A 22211-nucleotide genomic window follows, 5' to 3' on the forward strand; every position below is an offset into this window, starting at 1 on the left:
ACGCGAGTAACAGGGTGTCTGCACAGTTGCCTGGATTAGCACAGCCTTCCACTGCGAGACCGGTCTCAGTACTCGCAGACGTATATATTTACAGTTACATCTATCCCTCTCACGGTCGCCCAGCCCTCCCTCCGCGTCGCCACCCCCTGCACCCCGCCAACTCACAGCCGTGCCGCCGGTCGCCCCCCCCGCAGGGACAACGGGCGACCCACACGCTTTGGAGGGGGGTGGGGGTGTCCGGCTGTCGCCCCCCTGCCTCTGCCTGCAGCAGCACCCCCGGGGAAACGCCGCGTCCCCCCACCCCACCCCCGCGCTCCGAGCAGCCCCCTCCGCTCTCTGGGGCGGCCGTGGCCAGTCCCGGGGTCACGGCACGGCTCGGCCTGGCCCCCCCGGGAACCACCGCAGCCCCGACCCCGCGGAGGCTGCTCGGCATCACGGGCGCACCCTCGTGGGCGCTCTCCGGGCGACGATTTTGGGGGCAGATGGAGAAGGGGGGGGGGGGCGGGAGGCGTCTGGTGTTTGTTTTTTTTTTTGTCAGCTGCTTCCCACCGGGCTCGGGCAGGCTCGGAGTGCAGCGGGGTCCCCAGGGACAGGGGCGCTGAGGGGTCTTTCCCGAAGGCGCGTCCTTGGGAGCGGGAGGGGAGGGGGAAGGGCGGCGCTGAGGGGCAGCGCGCCGGCGGCTCGCGGTGCCCGGCCGCCGTAGTAGCGAGCTGCTCCTCCGGTGGTTGGGCTGGGGAGCGCTGGGCTCCTCCTCCTCCTCTTCTCCCCCCCGCCCGCGGTGCATAGCCGGGCGTGTGACTGACTAGTCTCCCCCCGTCTCTTTTTCTATTTTTTTTTTTTTTTTTTTTTTGTCTCTCCATGGGTACACACACCGAGATACGCACATGACAGTACTTCGGTGCAAGAGCCGGTGCATCGCCAGGAGGGCTGTGCTTCCACTCCGGGCACGCACACGCACATACATGCTGCTGCTGCTGCTGCTGGAAGTCTTTCTACACGGGGATTAGCAGCCGCCTCTCGCTCTCTCTATTTCTCTGTCTCTTTCTTCTCCTTTCCTTTCCTTTCTCCTTCTCTCCCTCAAATGCTCGACTGACGGACGGCGGGCATAAAAAGGTAAATGCTTGTGTGCTGTTTGCTGACAATACCGCCGGGCGATGGTGTTTTGGCAGCGCGCTGCGCCGTACGCCCGCCGCTTGCCGGCAGGCAGCCTGCCCTCCCGCCGCGCCAGCGGCTGCCGCTCCCCGGGACGCTCCGGCTTGGGGGCTCGGCGGCTGCCGCGAGAGCTTTGGCTTCACCACCACCCCCCCCCCACCCCCCCCCGGGTCCGCCAGGCAGAGAGGTTCCCGCTATTGTACTCCTGGCAGTTGCCACCGCGGGCTGCGAGCGTGTGGGAGCGCTCGGGGAGGGCTTCGCGGGATGAAGGTTGCTATTAATTGCCGTGTGCGCGGAAGACAGCGAGCTGCTCGCTCCGGCGGGGAACCTGCGCCTTATGCATCACGGCTGGAGAGTGGTAACGGCAGGACTAGCCGCCCCCCCCCCCCCATCGTTTGCTGCATCATTCAAATGAGTAATTTCTAGCTGGCCTTGCGGGGCTGTCATCCCCCCTCCGCGGGTGTTCTGGCAGCCGCCGAGGATTGCCGTCCTCTTCCCCCTGCCCTGGGGCACCCCCTCCTCTGGGGAGCGAGCGAGGAGGGGGCAGCCGCACTCCGCCCCCCCCCCCCCCTCTCTGGCCCGGTCCATCGGGGCGCGGCCCCGCGTCCCGCCGCCCCCCGGCAGCCCCGCGCGGACTCCACAACTAGTTGTCGCCTGTTGTTGGGGCCGAGTTTGTCCCGGGTCCCTCCTCGGCAGGACAAGAGAAGCAGGGTGAATTTTTGCCCCCCCCCCCCCCCCCCGCAGAGCCCGCGCAGGGCGGGGATGCCGTGGAACCGAAGGGAGGTCCCGCACCCCGCAGCCCCGCCGAGGGGGCCGCGTCCCGCGGGGCTCGACCGGGCCCCGGGACGGACTTTGCTTCCCGGGGGAAGCGTTTCAGGCCGGGGGTGTGGGGAGCCTGCGGCTGCCGGGCCCTTCGGGAAGCCGAGCTCCCCCCCGGCCGCCCGCCCTCCCGCCGGGGAAGCGGGGCGCTCGGCGAGCTCCCTTATGTAATTATGGCTTTTATTTTTTTTTTTTTTTTTCCTTGTTGCTGTTACTAAACCCGGCTCAGGATGTCCACAAGGAAAGTGTTACACCACGCTTGTTTCTAAAGGAGGTTGATGGTTTTATTTATCTCGGAGAAAAATTATTGAGGACTTAATATTTAACAGGGAGCACTTCGGTTTCACACATGATTGATTTTGGATAATCCCGTTTCATTCATGTTGTTTTCTACACCTGTCAGAGATAACGTAAATACAGTTAAAGGCAGGAAGCCAAAAAAAGGAAAAATAGTAACAGAAGCAAAAATGGTGAGAAATGTAGTGGACAGCGTATGAAGTTAGTTATTTACCAAAAAAAAAAAAAAAAAAAAAAAAGTAGTTGTTTAACCTTATAGCCTGCTTACAAATAAAAGGTAGATGGGCTTGTAAGCATGGTGTATGCTCAGCCGGTTGTGTTGGATTGTATTTCAGTGTTAATACACCTTTAAAAAGGCAACACTAATTTTTACTGGTATGTGGGTCCAGTGTATACACTTAAGGTATTTCCCCTCACTTAAAAGATATTGCACGTTTGATCAGTGTTCACTGATCCAAAGAATCGAAAAGTCTAAAGGATATATACTTAAAGATAAATTTACTGCTGATAGTAATGACTACAGGAAAATTAGGTTTTTTTAACAGCAACAGCACAGTCCCTTGTTGCCTTCTGTATAGATTACTTGTCTGTCTGATATTCTGTATTTCAGAATTATTAAAATTAGATAGTGTAAATTAATGAAAACATATGGTAGAAAAATATACTGTTTATTAGAGAGGTAATGAAGTAGTTTCAAAATAAAGGGTACAATAGTGTTCCACTATATATATCTTCCTGAATTAAGGTTTTCTTTTTTTTTTTTCTTCACCAGAACTGTGTATGTTAGATATACTTATTTAATTCAAGGCTCATTCTGGTCTATCTCTTGTAGGATTAACACTTGCAAACCTACCAATGTAATCTGTTTGTGTTACACTTTGCACTGTTGTCCTTCCTGTAAAGGTGGTGCATCTCAGTGCAGTCCCGGCTAGTGATGTTGCCACCTGGAAATACAAAAAGAACTGCATGAATAATTCATGAAATAGTATAATAAAGAAAGGCAATCCTGTACCAAAGAACAGTAGTAAGTAGCCTCCACGCAATTTTTTTGTAGTAATTTTCACTCCGGTCTCATACCATCTGGTAACTCAAGTTTTCACCCAAATTGTAATAGACAGGTGCAAACCCTCACACTGGCATTGCCGTTTTAAGAAGGTAGAGCTCAAGGTGCTTTAACATGAGATAGTTTATTCAGCCCTTAATCTCTGTAACCAAACTTAATTTTTACAGCCTCTGTTGTATTATCTCCTGAGATATAAGAAGGGTATTTTTGTCAGGGGCACATAATTAATACTTGTTCCCCTCATGCCAAATTTTGCACTTGTGCACAAAGCTCATCCAAAGAAACCTGAAAAGGGGATCTCCATGGTAACGAGAGAGAGGATTTTCTCTCTCACCGTAGGTCAGGACTAGACGCCCACCCATTCCTTAACTTGTAGCAGCATTCATTGGCACCTTCGTCTTTGTGGTTATTTTGTCTACTGGGGTGTGCTTTTACTGTTGCCTCATGCTTCCAGAGGGCTGCTCTTGAGGATGATATTACACTGGATGAGCACACCCTCGGTGTCTCTTCCCACTCTCATCCTCCCTGCTGCTTGCAACGTTTTTCCGCCTTTCTATACATATATGATTTGACTATGGGGATTTCAGGAAATAACTTGTTTTCCCCATCAGGTTTTTGATTTGAAGACCTCTCTTGGCTCTAACTGTGTGAAAGAGCTGGCATGACCTTACTCCTTAGTCCGTTTCAGATGGACAGGTGGTCATCTCCTTTCTCTTTTTCTCTTCTATTTGTCTGTATTCTTTTTGGACAGAGTTTCCTCATCGTGTCCCAGATGTTTTGTAACAGCAAAAGCAGTCTACCTTTTCTCACCAGAGAGCAAGGCTTAATTTTCTTTTTTGAGTCAGTATGTGATACCAGGATTACTGTTTGGAGATGTTCACAGTAAAAAGAGTTTCTTTTGTCCTGACTCTGTTATCACAGAGCAGTAATATGGAGCACTGTTTTCTGGGGTTTGTGTTTTGTTCCCCCCCCCCGCCCCTTCTTTGAAGGACTGTCTGCCTTGACTGTTTCTATGTCCAAGCTAAGACAAAGTGAACATGTTTTATTCCAGATGACCCTGTAGTCAGATACTTAAAACTTTCACTGAGGAATATAGCATATCTTCTGCTCCCTTTTTCCTTTCTATATTCAGTTTTTGTACCTAAGATCTCATGAGAGGATACCAAATGGATTTTTAAATGGCTCCCTTAGGCTGCTGGTGCACCAGGTCTCTCTGGGCATATTTCCAGTTCTTTTGCCTTTCCCTGTGACATAGCTTGGGATAATTTGAAAACATCTGCTAGAGCAACCATCTTAATATAAGACAGCAGTCATCATTTGTCACTGAGCAATATGTCATTTGTGACTCTGTAATTGGAAGACAGATGCTAATGCTGACTTTGGCCTTCTTGTCTTGTTGGCAGATTGTCTATAGAAACACTTTGCAGTGCTTTGAAATCACACAGTGTATTTCTACCTTTCTGTATCTCTATGTTTCTGAAAGACTTGCCTGTGTCATTTGAAAATCTGCTTAAGAAACCATAATGATAGCAGCTAGTACATTTGTAATCTGGCTTGCCAAGTAAGCTTGACTTTATGCATATCTTCAGTGTCTTCTGCTAGATGAGAACCATTTTTGAATAGTTGCCTGTGAAGCTTTTCCTTTAACCTTTGTATATGAGAAACTACTGATGTCTTTCCACATGATGCCCTGTCCCTGTATGGGTAGCATTTCAATGAATGTCCCTCATCCCAGTTGTTTCTCTCCCTTTGAAAATTTTACCATCACCTTTAACTAACTGAAGATGTTCTTCATCTTCTGATTTCTCATACTAAGGAAACCAGGAATTTGAGAAATGGGACTTCCAACTGTGTGAAGGAAATGTACACTTCTGGATATTTAGATCCAGGTTTTGTACCTCAGTTGCTGTGGTTCAGATGACAAAAGGGTGTGACATCAACTCATAACCAAAGATCTCAGTAGTTATGGATGATGCCTCATATCTAAAAGGTGGTTTTTAAGCTTTGTGGGCTAATTTTAAATGTAGGTTGCAGTAGCTTTAGTTGACTTGCAACAGCTTACAGGTTCCAGCTTCTCAATAGCCTGATGTGTTGATGTGGTGCTTGTGCTGGATCCAGTAAAGGATTCCTTGAGTTTTAATTTCTTTTGAGGAAAGAGGAGATAAGGGGATGAGGATCCCCAGAAATTTTGTTAATGAATTGTGCTTGAAAAGTCCATTTCATGTTCTGGGCATAAATCCTCACTAAAGGTAATTCAAGGGGCATGCTGATAGGATGGTAGCCGAGTCACTTTTTCAAACGAAAGAGAGTGTTTTTTTCAGCCAGCTTCCCAAATGTGACTTCTGTTGCTAATTCTGCGCTTGTACACACTTTCTTTCCTTGTGTCTGTTTAGTTTTGCAGGCAGAACAGAATAATATATCTGGCTGATTGGAGGTCAATAACAGAGACAATGATTAGCACTCTCACTGTCATCATGGTAACTTCAGTTTTAGAAGCGTGCATCCAACACTGGAAGTCAGCACTGAGAATTAGTGTCTCACTACTGTCCTGTGCTTTTCTTTTGTCTTGTCATCAGAAAAAAAGAAAAAGGAAGAAAAAAAAGTAAAGAGAAATTAAGATGAAATCCAGATTTCTGGGTTTTGGTACTGGTCTCAAAAATGTTTGTGCGTAACCGGACAACAGACAGTGTGAAGTTGCCTTTGTCCAGCAGAAGTATTGAGAGTCAGCCTGGTCCGTGGACACACAGGCTCTCACAGATGTCCAAAGTACACAAGAATCTCCATCTTCTTTCCATCCTGCAGCTGAAACAATTTCTGAGTCCTTGCAGTATACCATTCACACAGGGTGAGCTTTGTTTTGTGGATTGTAGGAGAATGCAGCTTCTGGTTTTGTGGTGCTGGAACTGCATTGGTGAAAATGTTTTACAAGGGTATCAAAGGAGAGATTCCTTGTTCTCTTCAGTCTGTTTCTTCTGGGTATCTGTTCATTGGGTGTAATGCTCAGGTGTGGTTCGGTCCTTTAAAGTCGTCAACAACTCTGCATCTGGCTTACCTCCATAACGTTGTGGGGTTTTGTTTTTCTTTTTTTGTGACTGTCTTTTCAAGCATCACTAAATTCCATTATCAGATCCCATTTTGTAAGAACATACCATAGGAGATCATCCCACCTAGCTGTTCCTTCCAACAGATTTTTTTTTTTGCAGGAAAGTACTGTCAAATTTATATAAGGTTTTGTAAATACTGTTGATTAAATGTAGCTTTTTAGTGGCAAGGGGATGGCAAAGTAGAATAAATAGGGGAAAAACAACCACGGAAAGGAATGAAAGGGGTAGAATTAGGAGAATTTATTGTTATTTTGTACAAATTAAGTATTGCAAGCATCGTCATGTCAAAACAGTTTAGATTCAAAATAAATGTTGATTCTGTAACTCTGTTCATGGAAGAACTTTGCAGCCATAAAATGTAATATTTGGGGAGATTATTCAATTGATTTTCTGAGGAAAATGATTCCAAATACCTAGATGGTGTATGTCATTTAACAGCAACAGTGAAATAGTGCTAGCAATTACTAGATTAGTGGTACTTTGAAAAGTATGGTATGTATATCACTGTATGAAATGAAAGTCTCTAGATGAGATAACAGTCTATTTGGGAAGCACTGTAAGTTTTAGTGAAAAAAATGGATTTCTTAAAAAATGTAATATGGATATCTAATTGATAAAATAAACTCAAGAGGAGTTATAAACTGAAGACAAAACCTTTTTCTTACACACTTGGATCTCACTATTCTTTGGAAAAACACCCAATGCACAATTTTTTCTTAAAAAAAAAAAAGGGGGGGGGGGGGGGAAGAAAAAAACCGAGCTACCAATACTGCACTCAGGAGAGGCTACTGGATGGTGTCCAAACTGGCTGGCTGTCCTCTTACCTCAGGAAAAAATATTTATGTTTTTCATTCCTGAAATATTACAAACTTATTCATGTGAAAACTATGGTTACTTCTTCCATTTTGTTTTGGTTTGGGTTTTTTTTTCATTAGTTCATAAAAACTACTTCAAGGAATATTCTTCGCAGAGCTGTTTCAATACCCGTGTAATGTCATTTACAGAACTGAAGTGGCATGGTAGTTGAAGAGCATTCATTTCACCTTGGGTAGAAGTGTGAGTTGGTTAGAAATGATGTAAAAATCATAATTTTTCATTTTTTGTTCAACCTGCAAATCTATGTGGTGTTTCTTACCATAGTGTGATAGTGTGTGGTCTGACATCCAGAATGGTGCTTTACATCTCTGTAGCATGATATAAATTTACCTACTGGGAATCTTCATGCTGTATTTTGCATAGAGAGTTGTATAGCAGAATTATATATGAACAAAGGTATTTATGCATGAAAAAGATCATTTGTTTGCTGTGTCATATGCTAATAATTTCTTAGTCAAGGGGCAAAACCAGTAGCGTGAAGCCTGTGAGCACATCACAGATGAGCTAAATAAAAAGGACATTTACTATTCTATACATATGGTTAGGTTCTTGCATGCTGTTTGTCTTCAAATAAAATGTATTTTCAGAAAAAGGGATATCTTTAGAAATCAGAATCGGGGCAGATAGGAAAAAAAAAGGAATAATAATTTGCATATTTCTAAAACTAGATTTTAATAATTATCAGCTGTATATTTAGACAAAAGATGAGGAAATGCCGTTCCCATTTTTACAGATTAATGTAAAAAAAGCTTTGCACAGTTGGCAATGAGATCTTAAATACAGAAAGAGAAAAGCTAAACACAAGGAAGTTCTGCAGTATTCAAGTACTTTTGTCATTTACAAAGCAGCTATTTTGTAAGGTACTTCTAGAATCAGTGCAGTGTACTGCAAAATAATTAATCTCTTATGTTAAATTACCTTTCAGAGGATGTTTCTGACAAAATCAAGTCAAAATATGAGAGTATACTGAAGTTCTTGACCTGATCCTTTGCTCTTTATGCTGACTGGCATTTTGAACATGAACTGCCGGAATAGGTTGCCTGCCCTGTAAAAAGCCATATGAGGTTTTTAATATTGAGCACCAATTGGTCAGGGCCATATTAGAGGGTTTTTTCATAAAAAAAAATGCTAAAATGCAGTAGCAACACTTTTGTGTGTTACACTTGTAAAGCCCTTCTGAAAACAAAAAATATTTGCTGAGATTACTCAAGGATCACAGCATTTCTATGGGACCTAGGAGAAATAAATTATATCATGTTTCTTTACTCTAAATTTCTGGTGCCTTCATGATAACACAGAGCAGAGCATAGTGAGAGAAAGATGAAGATTCATCCTGGTGCCCATTTCAGTTTCTTTTGGAACTAAAAGGAAAAATTTTACATACAATAAGAAGAAAATTGGGGAAAATTCTGTGTGTCCAGTAATCAGTTTTCTAACAGACTTTGCACATCTATAGAAACTATAACGTGCTTTTTGCGGTTCAACTTACCTGTAGTTTGCTTCCAGAACTGTTACAGGCCCAAAAATAATGAGACCATTTTTTCCCCACAGACTTACAGTCTCTCTAAGAACAGAGAAACTAGTATGTAGGAAAGTCCACAAATGTAAATCTGAGTTGTTAAAAGCTCGAATATTATTAATCTGTAATGGTGTCATGACGAAGTTCATTTTCATGATTAATACAGTACATCATTTAGAACAAAACCTACCAATGTTCTGTGTGCAGCTCCCAGTGATCTGTGTGCAAGATATGTCCTTGATGCAAGAAGCAATGCTAGAACCTGAAGCTATTGCAGAAAAGCCCAGTATTTTATTTTCTTTTATTGCAAATGAAGAGATACCGATTAATAAATTTGATGTGGATTTTTACTTGGTTCAACTGTGATTTTTCTCTGTTTTTTTTTTTTTTTTTTTTTTTTTTTACAGAACAGGAATCATTATATAATTATTTGTGGTACAGTTAATTAATTATTTGATGAGTCTGCCAGACTAGTTTAGCCTTTCTGCCTTCCTTCTCCCTACAGGGCTTAGTTATACAGAGTCCTTGCAGCTGGTTTAGGCATTGGTTTGAACAATTGCTGAACAAAGCAGTGTCCTGGTTTTGAGCATTTGGGTTTGGTTTGGTCTTGTTTTTTATTGTTTTGTATGAAAAATGAACATACTGTTGACTCCGATATTGTGTGTATATGAGAGCCTTGTGTTACTGTAGAAAATAAATTATTACAGATGTATCTGTTGATTTTGCCTTAACATTTAGTCTAATCATAAACTGCTGCTGTACTCATCTTTCCTTCCATATCCAGTTCATGGCAGCTACCGCCCATGTTAGCAATATGCTTGATAAATGTGGAGAACCTTTTCAGGCTTACATATGCTTTGAATTTAGGTTTAAGTCAGGATTGATCTTCTGATGGGGATTTTATTTTCTCAACCGCAGGGAGAATAAAAGTGAGAGTGAGTTCCCTTTAAACTCCCTTATTCTTGATGTTAATCTCTCCCTTCTCTTTGGTGTTGTAGAGGAGGCTGAAGATTAGCTGTTCAAGCACATGGGACACTTTAAAGAGTTCTTCTGTCTTTCTGTGGAACCAATGAAGACCTCGAGGGGGAACTGTGAATTCCTTTCTGGAAGGTCTTGAAGGCAGTGAGTGCACACCTCACGCCTCAGGGCGGAAACTGCCACTTCAGTTATTGCCATCAGGTGGCCTTGAGAACATGAATTTATAGACCCTGTAGCTCAAATAAGTAGCGGACTCCACAAACCCTGGGTCAGACCTTTGGCGCGCTCGCTTAGCTGCATGCATGTGGTAGACCTGACTAGTCACAAGTCCACTTCTCAAGAATAATTCACTCAGTGGCTGTATTATTAGACAGTTTTTCTGCATAGTCACAGTGACTGTCCAGAATTTTTGGTTACCAGCAGCACGGTTACACTGCACTCATATGGTTGGTTATAGTAAACACCCCTTACTCATGGTAAAGGAAATAGTATTTTTAAACAGTTTGATCTAGGCAGATGTGTGCCCTCTACAGATTGTAAATAGCCAATATGTTATTTAGTATACCATGATGTATGGCCAAATAAATAAATAAAAGATTACACTAATAGAGCTGTACCGTAAAGTCTAATATGATAAAGCTTTTTCCACCACTAGCAGAGCTCAGTAATTTATTACTACACTTTAGTATCATGGATATGTTTCATTCTATTTTAGTGGATACAAACAAATTGCTTTACATTTGTGGAGTAAATTATTACTCAAAGCTGAATGCATACTTTGTATGATACTGAGACACTTGAAATTTTACAGAATAAAATGTATTTACTTATATGTATTTTGGGGGGAAAAAAAGGAAATCTTTCAGCACATACTGTTTAAATCATCAACCAATGTTTAATTCAGCAATCGAGAGAACATTTCTTGATCCAATTGAATTTCAATGGCAAATTGTCCTGGAGACAAACTGGGCCCTCCTGACATTAGATACTGAAACTTGCGTGTGTAACCCAAATGCTCAGTCACTTTCCAGTTTGTTCATCTGTAATATGAGTTTTTCTAAGGTAAGCTGCCTGCTGTGTGTTTTGTGGAAGAAAAAGTTAAGCCACAGTATTAGAAAGAAAATGTTTAAATACATTGATCAGTATGTGAGCTGCACATCTTATCTGTTTACAATAGATAAATGAAAAAAAATTCATTTTGCTTCCCCCTTTGAATTTGCAGATTAGTCATGGATTGTTGCCCACAATTTTATGGAACCTAATCATGTAGTCCTTTCTTAATAGATTCCATTATTATCTTTACAATATGCCAACTAAAGTAAGTAAATTAATTCAGTGAAGTCTCTTTAGAGCTAAGTTTGTGTATGTGCTGGAAGATTAAGTGTGGCAAATGTAGTATTAATGATTATTTTGTTAAGCATTTTTTTAGAGTTTACATGGAGATATTTTAAGAAGTAGGATTAATTTTGTTGTATTTATTGCTAGATCAAATACTTCTTGAAAGTAGGATGAAATTATTCATGCTTTATCTAATAACTACTTTTAACTAACTCTGCTTGTGCCTAATAAATAAATGGGAAATTAAACCAAAGATATACTGAAGAAAATACTCTGTAAAAAAAAAAAAAAAAACAAAAACAAAAAAACAAAACAAAACAACTCAAACCCCAATATTTTATCAAAATAGACCAGATCTTGTTCCCTTCTGTGCACTGACTGGATAGCATTAACAGGAAGCAGAAATGTATTTGCAGTAGAGTTTATCTCAGCAGATGCAAAATGCAGAAGACTGGGTCTGTGACTGATGTGTTTACTGGGAGGTAAGTGGGATGAAAGCAGGAATGGATTTGACTTAATGCTAGATTCAAGCAGCTATAAATGTAAATACGTAAAGACAAATGAAAACCTTTTTTTTTTTTTATAATGTAATTACCATTTTTCAGCTACTATTTAGAGATTTTAAAATTTTGCCTCATCCCAGACTTTTTTTTTTTTTGAGGAAGAGAGGGATAAAAGTTTATCATTTGGATAGTGGAGTATATGACAACTGGAGAGGAAAAAGAAACCCAAAAAACAAACCAACAAAAAAATGAAGGTCACCAGTTACAACAGTTACATGGCCAATTAAGGAATAAATTTGAATTTAAGGGTTAGCACATATGATGCTAAGCCACGGAATAGTGTGTGGGTAAATCAAGAGCACAGTGTGTGGAAGAAAAGTCTTATGCAATGAATATCACAACTGACAAATCTTTTGTGTAGTACTGACCACAGTAATAAATGTGTTCATTTTCGCCTCTTTAGTGACTAATACAATATTGCCGTCCCTGTTGTGGTAAAAACATGGTCACTGTTTATTTAGTAGGATGTTGTTGTCAAGGTAATGAATTTGAAATGAGTCTGTGTTTAGCAAGAAGAAATGAATTCGTACAAAAATTATTGTTTTGAACAACAGAAAAATCACATCAAACTGAATACAGATAATTTCTGAGTTTTGTTTGCCAGGTTAGTTACAAGTGATTGCATAGTTTGAATGACTTTCATAACATAAAGTAATGAAGATGTATAACCAAGGATAAAGATTAAATAATTTGAAGTTACGCTTTTAGGGTTTTAAATATTTAGACTTTTATTTGTGATATCAGTTCCAAATGAATTTCCTGTTTCAGAGATGATAAATAGACCTTCCCTACACTTTCAGACCATGTCTGATAATGTAAATGAAAATAACACAGTAATTTGAAATGGTAACATCAAAAAATTACAGTGCTAAACAAATCGTAACGCTCTTTGTATTCCCTAAATAATTATCAGATACATGAGTCAAGACAGATTAAAATATACTCATAGTTCTAAATTATAATTAATTCTCCATTATATTTTGTCAACAGTCTGAATTTCAATTAACTTATATTAACTTTACCAAGTATCCTGTAAGGTCAAACAGTATTATAAGTTTTTTAATGGTAGGGTGGTCTCCTCTGTACCTGCCAGAGTTCAAGGAGCATCTGGACAATGCTCTTAGGCATATGATTTAATTTTAGGTAGTCCTGCAAAGAGCAGGAGTTGATGATCCTTATGGATCCCTTCTAACTTGAGATATTCTATGATTCTATGATTTTATATCAGGTAAAATCAGAACACCCTTTGAAATAAATAGCAAAAGTCATTGTGACTTAAATGGGTCCAGATTTCAACATCTTCATCAAGGTGTATAAAAAGAAGCATGTCCGTAAGCCAGCGTAGCCTGATAGAGCCTCTAACATGTACACATCTAATTTTTATTGCTAGAAGAATGTCTCATGGTTCAGCATAGTTAGGATAATCCATAGGAGACTGATCTGAAACTCGCTCAAATCTGTGGCTCACACTGTGAATGTAATGTCTATCATTGCCTTAAGCAGGCATTGGATTGTGTCAATACATAAGCACAAAGACAGCATGTCTTTTTTTTTTTTTTTTTTTTTAATGAGACCTGCTGGGTTATTGGCACTTCAAAATATTATCTCCTAAATGCTTTTCTTTTCTGCGTGAATTGTTTGAAAGTCAGACTTTATACTGCTACCTGGTCTCTTTTGTATTTCGTTCATAATTGTGGGTTTCTTGACATTGTATGTGCACAAAAATGACACTTCTGAAGGGACAAAAAAAGTTACACAGGTTCAAAAGTGTGTGCGTGCCCATGGATAACTGAAATCCCAGTTCAGGCTTGACTTTGTATGTTATAGACAGATATTCCAGGTTTCTTTCAAAGAAAACTTACTCCCCACTCAGTAAACCTGCATCTATCCTGTGTATTATCTTTGCCTCGTGGTAGATGTATGTTTAGTACTTAACAGAGGTTGAAGTACCGCATGAGATCATCTAAGCTGAACTTGAATTTTACCTACAGAGAGTGGAAACTGGCGGTTAAGCTAAATGCTGGAAGATTAAGACACTGTTTCTCCCACTAAGGATTTATAGTCATTAAGACTGTCAAATTCGTGTGTCAATTACAGTTCCAGAGGTGAAAAGTCAGACTGCCTTTCAAGACAAGTTTTTCTAATTAGAGTAATGAATGTTTGATTAATATTGCATTAGTAATATATGATAATTGTCACTGATGGGCTGTCACTTTCACCACATACAGAATAAGATCACAGATGTGTTTTTATATTGTTATGCCTTTGTCGGCTTTGATTCCCATCAACAGTCAGTTTTATGCAGATGCAGACTGTAATATTTCATAAGTACATTTTGTTCATAAGCCCGTTTAATGGTACTATACATCTGTTCTGTGGGCCAATGCCTATCTCTTGTTTTGTTTCAGGATTCTACACTTTGACATTCACTAGATTGCACTTGCAAGCAGTCACAGAATCACAGAATCGTCTAGGTTGGAAAAGACCTTGAAGATCATCTAGTCCAACCATTAGCCTAACATTGACAGTTCTCAACTACATCATATCCCTCAGCACTATGTCAACCCAACTCTTAAACACCTCCAGGGATGGGGACTCCACCACTTCCCTGGGCAGCCCATTCCAATGCCTGACTACCCGTTCTGTAAAGAAATACCTTTTAATATCTAGTCTAAACCTTCCCTGGCGCAACTTGAGGCCATTACCTCTTGTCCTATCACTTATTACTTGGTTAAAGAGACTCATCCCCAGCTCTCTGCAATCTCCTTTCAGGTAGTTGTAGAGGGCGATGAGGTCTCCCCTCAGCCTCCTCTTCTCCAGACTAAACAACCCCAGTTCCCTCAGCTGCTCCTCGTACGACATGTGCTCCAGACCCTTCACCAGCTTCGTTGCCCTTCTCTGGACACGCTCGAGTAATTCAATGTCCTTTTTGTAGTGAGGGGCCCAAAACTGAACACAGTAATCGAGGTGCGGCCTCACCAGTGCTGAGTACAGGGGCAAGATCACTTCCCTGTCCCTGCTGGCCACGCTATTGCTGATGCAAGCCAGGATGCCAAATGCGTGGGGAAAACCCTCATTTACTAACAGTGAATAAATACAAATCAGGAGATACAGTAACTTCATAGAACTACAGTGGAAAATGTGCATCTTTTGACTTCTGGAGGTTAAAAACATTTTCTCAGAATAATAGGTGTTGTAGAGATGTGTGCAATTAGTACTCAGAATTCCTGAGTTAACATAATATATCTCCCTGAGGGTGATCATTGCCTTAAGGTTTAGCTCTGTGATTTGAGAGCTTATGGTGCTTTCTGGTGAACCTCATGGTCTTCATCTTCTAAAGCAGCTCTGGAACTTGCTGTTGACTGTGAACATTCTGGTACATGAGGCATATTGAGAGGGAGGGAAAATAAGTTGTAAGGATTGCACGCTACAAATTGCATAGCAGAATGCTGCAGCAGCAGACAGGGACTGCCTGGATGCTCATCTGACCAAACTTTTTTTTTTTTTTTTTTTTCCCTTGCATTGTTTTCTATTCACACTAGCTTAGAAGACTGTTTTCTTTGTATTGCAACCTTTACATATGGCTGAAACCTTGTGTCACAGAACAAGAATGAAGTTTTCTTTCACAGTTGAGGGAAGGAAACCTAATTGATGCTGGCATACATGTTTATGTGGGCCATGTGTTAATTACCCATGGTTACAAAGGAAAAGAGATGTATGCCAGTTGTGTGGTCCATGCTACAGTGTATATAGGAACAATTTCAGTATTTGAATGTTTAATTCATTCTGCACTGAATTAATTCTTTCTAACACTTTTAATCTTGGAACATTTTTATGGCATTAAATATTGTGCTTTTAAACAAAACACAATTCCTTTTCTGATTAATAGTATCATATAGGTATCCCAAGAAGTTAAGAACTATATTACAAAGCTGTCTGCCTCTTGGAATAGCGAAGGGACAAGTAGCTGTAGAGGACCATTACCCTTTCTGTGTCCAGCTGCAAATCTGAGAGAAGAGCTTTGCAATTAGCTTTTGTAAATACTCGCTGACAGCAGAGGAGGGTTTTGAGACTTCAGTTTTCTGGGCTCCACTCCAAGTTCTGGAATGAAATATACTTCAGTGACTGCATATCTCCCTGCCCCTGTCTCATCTGTCTCCCCTAGCCTGACTACTTTGTCTCTTCATCTTGAATCATGTTCCTTCTGTGTGCACCATGCTTCTTTCTCCCTTTTTCTGCATTATGGAGAATGCTACCTTTGCCTTCTCTTCCACGCCTTCCATGAAGCATGGGTGGAGGATGGAAGGTGCTAGAAACAGAGTATATTTTTAGCTCATTTTTAGCATTCATGACACTGTGCCCCACTGAAGAGCAGTAAAGAATGACAGAAAGGCTCTTGCTCACCTGTAGATTGAGGCACATTCGGTGGCTGATGCTGGGGGAACATGTTCTCTGGGACTGGGGTACAAAGAAATTTTCGTATAGCTTCTGATGTACTCCTGTTGGGTGAGGTGAAATGGCAACTTTCTAAGGCTGCCTTTTGATTATTTTATTATATTATTATATGTTATTATATTATTATATGTTATTATATGTTATTATTATTTCAAATATTTGATTATTTTCATAGCTTGGGTGGTTTTTCAGTTTGTAACTCAGATTATTTCACATTTTGTATTTGAACAAAATTAGCTGACTGATTAAATCAGATCTAAGATCTAGGCTGTCTACGGCAGTAGCTGGGGCTGAAGAGATGCGGGAATTGCCCTTTAAGGTGGATTTGCTGTTGGTAGGTGTGCTGCTGGGTTTGTGTGGTGGGGTTTTTGGTAGCAGGGGAGGGGGCTACAGTGGTGGTCCTCTGTGAGAAGCTTCTTGAAGCTCCCCCGACTCCAAATTGGACCTGCCTCTGTCCATGGCCGAGCCAATTAGTGACAGTGGCTGCACCTCCACGAGAATTTACGTAAGAAGGGGAACCTGGGAGGAGGAGTGAGAGTTGTGAGGAGGAGTTCCAAGGAGGACGCCTATGCAAACATTGAGGTAAGTGGAAGAAAGGAGGAGAAGGGGGGAAAGTGCGCTGAAGCAGAGACCTGCCCCCCTGTATCCCAGAATAAAATGGCAGGCCACCCCCCCCTGCCCCCATGGAGGTCCACGGTGGAGCAGATGTTGGCCTGCGGTCTGTGGAGGACCCCACACTGGAGCAGGTGGCTGCACGCAAAGAAGGCTGGGACTCTGTGGGAAGAAGCAGCCACTGCTGTTGTAGTTTGGTGCTGGGAGCATTGCAACACGTGGGGGTAACCCACACTGGAGCAGCATGGAAATGGTTGCAGCCTGTGGGAAGGATTCACATCAGAGAAAGTTCATGGAGGACTGTCTTCTGTGAGAGGGGAACCATACTGGAGTAGAGGAAGAATGCAAGGTGTTTCCTCCCCCCCTGAGGAGGAAGAAGCAGCAGACTGACAGCACCCCCCATTCCCTGCCCCCTCTACTGCTGAGGAGAGGGGAGGTAGAGGTAGTGGGAGCAAAGCTAAGCCTTGGAAAGGAGGGATGGGAGGAAGGTGTTTTTAAGATGTGGTAATGCTTCTCACAGTCCCACTCCGTCTGTTAAGTGTTGTTGCTAGTGTTTGTATTGAAGTGATGTTCTGGTTTTTCCTTCCCCTAACGACTCTGTCTTTTGCTTGTGACCATAATGGGTGAATCATCCCTCTCTGTCTTTATCTCGATTCCCAAGCGTTTTACGTTATTTTCCCTTCTGATTCCTGAGAGGGAAGGGGTGAGTGAACATCTGCGTGGTGCTTGGTTGCCCTCTGGACTCAAACCACAACACTAGGAGAGATTGTTTTACCAGGAACCCCTTGGTAGGATATCACAGATGATGGCATGACTCTGCTGTGTCTCTGCCACTCCTGGGGAGCTGCTTACAAGGACAGTCCACAATTCAGGAGTGGATGGTGCTAACTGCTCACAGAAAACTTGCATCCAGAGATACTGCTGAAAAAGTGCTTTGATGAATATGGCAGGAGGGTGAACTTGTCCAGGAAGGGCAAAAGTTTTTGCATTATTGTTGACAGTAGTTATCAGGACTTTTGATACAAAAACTTTTTATGGCAGTGAGCCAAGAGACTGAGATCCTAACATAAAGCAATTAATTAGGATTGTTTGGGGAAAAGATTACAGAGGTGTTTTGTAAGAGCTCTTAGTCAGAAAGACAAAGATAACCTGAGAAATCAACTGACGTGCTCAGTTGCATATCCCAGTAAGTATTCCTGACAACAGAGATGTTGCTTTAGACATGATATGTACAATGCATACTCCATGAGATACCAGGAGGAAACTGCACTAGGTATTTCCACACCTTTAGGAGTAAACTGACCTTGTGACAGGAAACATTTGTAGTTCAAGAGAGGGTTCAGTGGATGGATTTTCTCTTTAAAAGAGAGTGCATAAATGTTACTAAATACTGTCATTTCTTGGTGGAATTGAATTGGAGAGACTGTAGGAGTGCCTAACATGGTAAAGAAGCAAGTAAACTGCTTCCAGGTGCTGTGATACATGGTGGACTTAAACAGGGCAAATACATTCATCATGGGATGATATTACAGCTTCCAGTTTTTAGTTTTTTGATGCAGAAGGATAATCTTTTAGTTTTAATTCCTGCTAAAACTGTAGTGCTCGCTAAAACAGTGCTATCTTAAGGTTGTAGCAGTAGCTTCATTTCCTGATATACTGCCTCATTTTTCCAGTTTAAAATGTCTTTTGCCATATTTAGTTAATTTTCAGTATTTTTGTCCTAATAAATATGTATTTGCAATCTGCTTGAAATCCTTTTAAAGAATTTAAAGTTCTCCTTTTTCTTTAATCATCATTAGTAGTTGGACAGAAGCATTCATTAACTTCATTTGATCAGATCTTTGCTCCTTAATGCAATGAAATCAAATGTAATATAACATAAGCTTCTTTATATAGGGTGAGTAATGATATACAGAGATTGTTTTCACCCAAACAGAATGTAATTTTTTTTTATTGTTTTAGCTTCTATTTTTCCATTGGAATGCTTCATACAAAAATTATGTACATTGCTCACATTTTAGAGGCCTCTTGATAGAAAGTACAGTTTATTCTGTTGCTAATAATAAACTCTTTTCCTTCCCATCTGCACTATAAAAATGTTATTAATCTTCAGTATCACCATATTTCTCAAATAATGTTCACAATTAAAATACTACTGTAATGGTGACACCAGTCTTTGTATTTTAGTGACTGAGAAAGTTCTAGTGCTGTTTGTATGGTAATATTTTCCATGTTCTCAGATGAATATAGCTCTGGAACCTTGTATGTTGTGTGTGGGAAACTATTTGTGCTTGTGGGTATTTTTAATGCTTATCTGTATTCTGCATTAGTATCACATCTTAGAGGCAACAGCTTCAGAAAAAATGCTCCTGCTCAGCTGATTCAGGAGATATTGCTGTCCCTCAGAGGAGATTAAATTAGGTCTTTTTGTTTAGGCTTTACTCGCATTTCTTTTTTCTGTGGTGCAGGAGAGGATATGGGTATTTTGCCTCTGTGGCCGACAACCCGTTAAATGTACCTGATTGAAAGAGATGTTCCAAAGAAGAACCAGTCCCTGTCCAGTTAATTACAGCTTTGTAATGTGTCATTTATTTGTCTTACTGCAGCTTCTTGTTTTCTGCAGAGCTCAGAGGTTACTTCTTAATTTGTCTATTTTTATTAACTGTGGGTGTGGCACATTGCAACGGAGGGAAATCAGTATTCTTTGTTTTCCTTAATGTTGAAAATGTTGCATTAATAACCTCATATTTTACCAATATTATTTGATTAGGAACCGATTTATAGAGGATTAAAACTTACTCTTTCTGAGAATAAGTGGATTTTAAGATTCAGCAATTAATACAAAATTAATATAATTTGACAGACCCTAACATGGGTTTCAAACAGACCCAAATCAAGTACCTCTGTGATCATTTTGGTGGTTCCTTTGTGGTGCTGAAACTATTGTTCTTTCATAATCACATCTTGTTAAGGACCATAAATAAGTTAACACTGATCATTTTATATCAAAATAAACTTTGAATATTTAACACTGCTGTGTCTCTCATAGTTATGGGAGACTTCTGCAAAAATATTGGGTGCATATTAAACAAGTGCATGGAAATTATGACCTACTTTCAGATCCTTTTTAGACAAATGATAAGATGGGAAAAATGCATTTTGAACTAGTGTAGGAAAATGGTTTATTACAGTTTATCATTGCAGTAGCTGTATAATGATAAGGCTTGAGGAAAAAATTGTGTATGAAAACTTCAGAGATTTGCTGAAATTCGATGGATCCTAACTTGTCTGCCATTTGAAGTGATTATATCTGGCATTTGTTCCTGTAGACCTTTTTACAGGAATGCTTCAAGAAGCCTCATGAATGACTTGGGGTTTATATCTACTGCATGCAGAATCACACCAAGACTATATGGGTTATTTTCTACAAATGTATGTTATCAAACAGGTGACAGTACTGTTTCTTATATAAAGCATTTGACTCTTGGAAATAATTTTTGTGTTGATGTGGTTTGCATCTGATGACTTTTTAGACTTGGTAACGTAGATTTGTGTTGTCAGCTGTGACCTAGATTAAAGCACACCAGAACAATATCACTTTCATTGCGGGCCACTGTGGCCAGAAGATGCTGCATTGGGAGCATTATATTTGGTAGCCAGAAGTTCATTAGTTCTCTTCTTTCTCTCACTCTGTGTGAAGATTTTATTTGCTTACACTCCTGAGGCATAGTCCTGAAAGGTTTTCTCCTCAGAGTTAGCAAGAGGAGCTCAGTTTATCTTGTGAATTATTGGATTAAATGTCAGAATGGGAGCTAGTCTCAGATACACTGCTCATTTGGGAAGGGACAGGTGGGCTCAGACTTCATACAGATACACAAATAGGTAATGGTTTTAAAATAAGCACAATAGTATATGACTCAAAATGCACATGCAATAAGTAACTGAGTGCATTATATCTGATTTTAGTGACCCTCTAAATTCACTCCTTATTAGACTATCTGAAATTTTATAATGAACAAAATGAAGTATGCAAATTTTATAACTTCAGTTTATGTTCCAAATTTGCATATGCATACATAAATTAAAGTTACAAAATCCACATACAGATAGACACATGCTGTCTCAATATCTGCAGACCTGTGTTTGGATAATTGGGGATTATGTTGGGCCATAAAACTAAACAGAGTTTCCGTGCAACTCCACGTATTTCTGTGGTGGTGCTCAGGAATATCATAGCTAATAAATCCATCTCCATTTTGTAAGTGGGAGGAGGCAAGAAAGGAGGTCAAATTCTGCTTTCTTTGATACATTGCAATTCTGTAAATTTTATCTATTTTTAGTTAATATTCATGTCATTGCAGTGCTACCTCTGAAGACTGGTTGGTATTGGTGCCTTCTTGTAGAAAACCATTATTCCTCTTGCCCTTTATTATCACTACCCTGTGAAGTTATATCAGTAAAAACAAAAATCCAATAAATTATGTGATAGATATGCATTTATATACTTGGACAAAAGACAGAATTGTGTTTTATATCATCATATATTTAATAATCAATGTACATGATGATTTTTTTTTTATTGTCAAACTACACTCCCTGAACCTTATCTTCTTGGCTTATTTAGGCCAGTGTTTAGAATATATTTCATCTTTCTAAAAACCTTGCTGGTCGCAATAGAATACACCGTACAGATGTTTTCACATATATAAATGACACTTTTCAGGGTGGTCATGGGCTCTCCGTGGTGGCTAGCAAGACAGTCAGCTGAATATTGTCTTCCTCTTTGCTGGTCAAGTGTCCTACAGGTAAGAGATACAAGGAAAGTTGTGGAGTTCTTTCATTAGCATAAGTCTAGGTCATCAGTGTCCTCCTTGTGGGCCAGGACTTTGAGGTGTAAAACCAAATTTACTTCCCCATATCACTTCAGTAGGGGCCACTCTTCTAGTACACAAAACCCCACAGAATTTCTGTCTGATTAGGGTTTCCAAAAATTAACTAAGTTCACCTAAGATTCATCTGTATTTCATGTTTTACATCCGTGTTGCTTAATGAATACTAGGTGGTGTCTTCTTAGGGGACATATTTTCTTGATAAATTCTGTGTATAGCAATAGCCTGCAGTAGTCTTGTGAAGACCAGATTATTAGAAAGTTGGCAAAGTTTGTCTTCCTCCCTCATGTAAGTAGCAGATTTTGACTTAATATGTTTTTGTGCTAAGGAAACTGCTCCCTAGAGGTCTTTATGAGCTGCTGAACCAGAAATCTCCACTCCCTTTTGGGTAATAACCACTTATGACTTCATGCATTAAGGAGACATGCATCAAAATGTATTGACCTCAGAAGCCTATGTTGACTGAAGAATAATCAATAATCTACTTCAATATGTACTTAAAGCAAAAGTAAACCAAGTTGCTCAGTAAAACATAGAGGCAAATCA

At 40.5% G+C, this 22211-nt stretch overlaps 1 protein-coding gene across 2 annotated transcripts in view; it reads left to right on the forward strand.

Moving 5' to 3' along the window:
• The first annotated feature begins 546 nt into the window (after positions 1-546).
• DLGAP1 (DLG associated protein 1) overlaps positions 547-22211 on the forward strand; it is a 428529-nt gene continuing 406864 nt past the window's right edge. For both annotated transcript variants that reach the window (XM_074878768.1, XM_074878753.1), the window contains exon 1: positions 547-1113. The gene's annotated coding sequence lies outside the window, so the exon portion shown is untranslated. The remainder of the gene's footprint in view (positions 1114-22211) is intronic.

The sequence above is a fragment of the Strix uralensis genome, chromosome 1, assembly GCF_047716275.1.
Source record: "Strix uralensis isolate ZFMK-TIS-50842 chromosome 1, bStrUra1, whole genome shotgun sequence".
NCBI lineage: Eukaryota > Metazoa > Chordata > Aves > Strigiformes > Strigidae > Strix > Strix uralensis.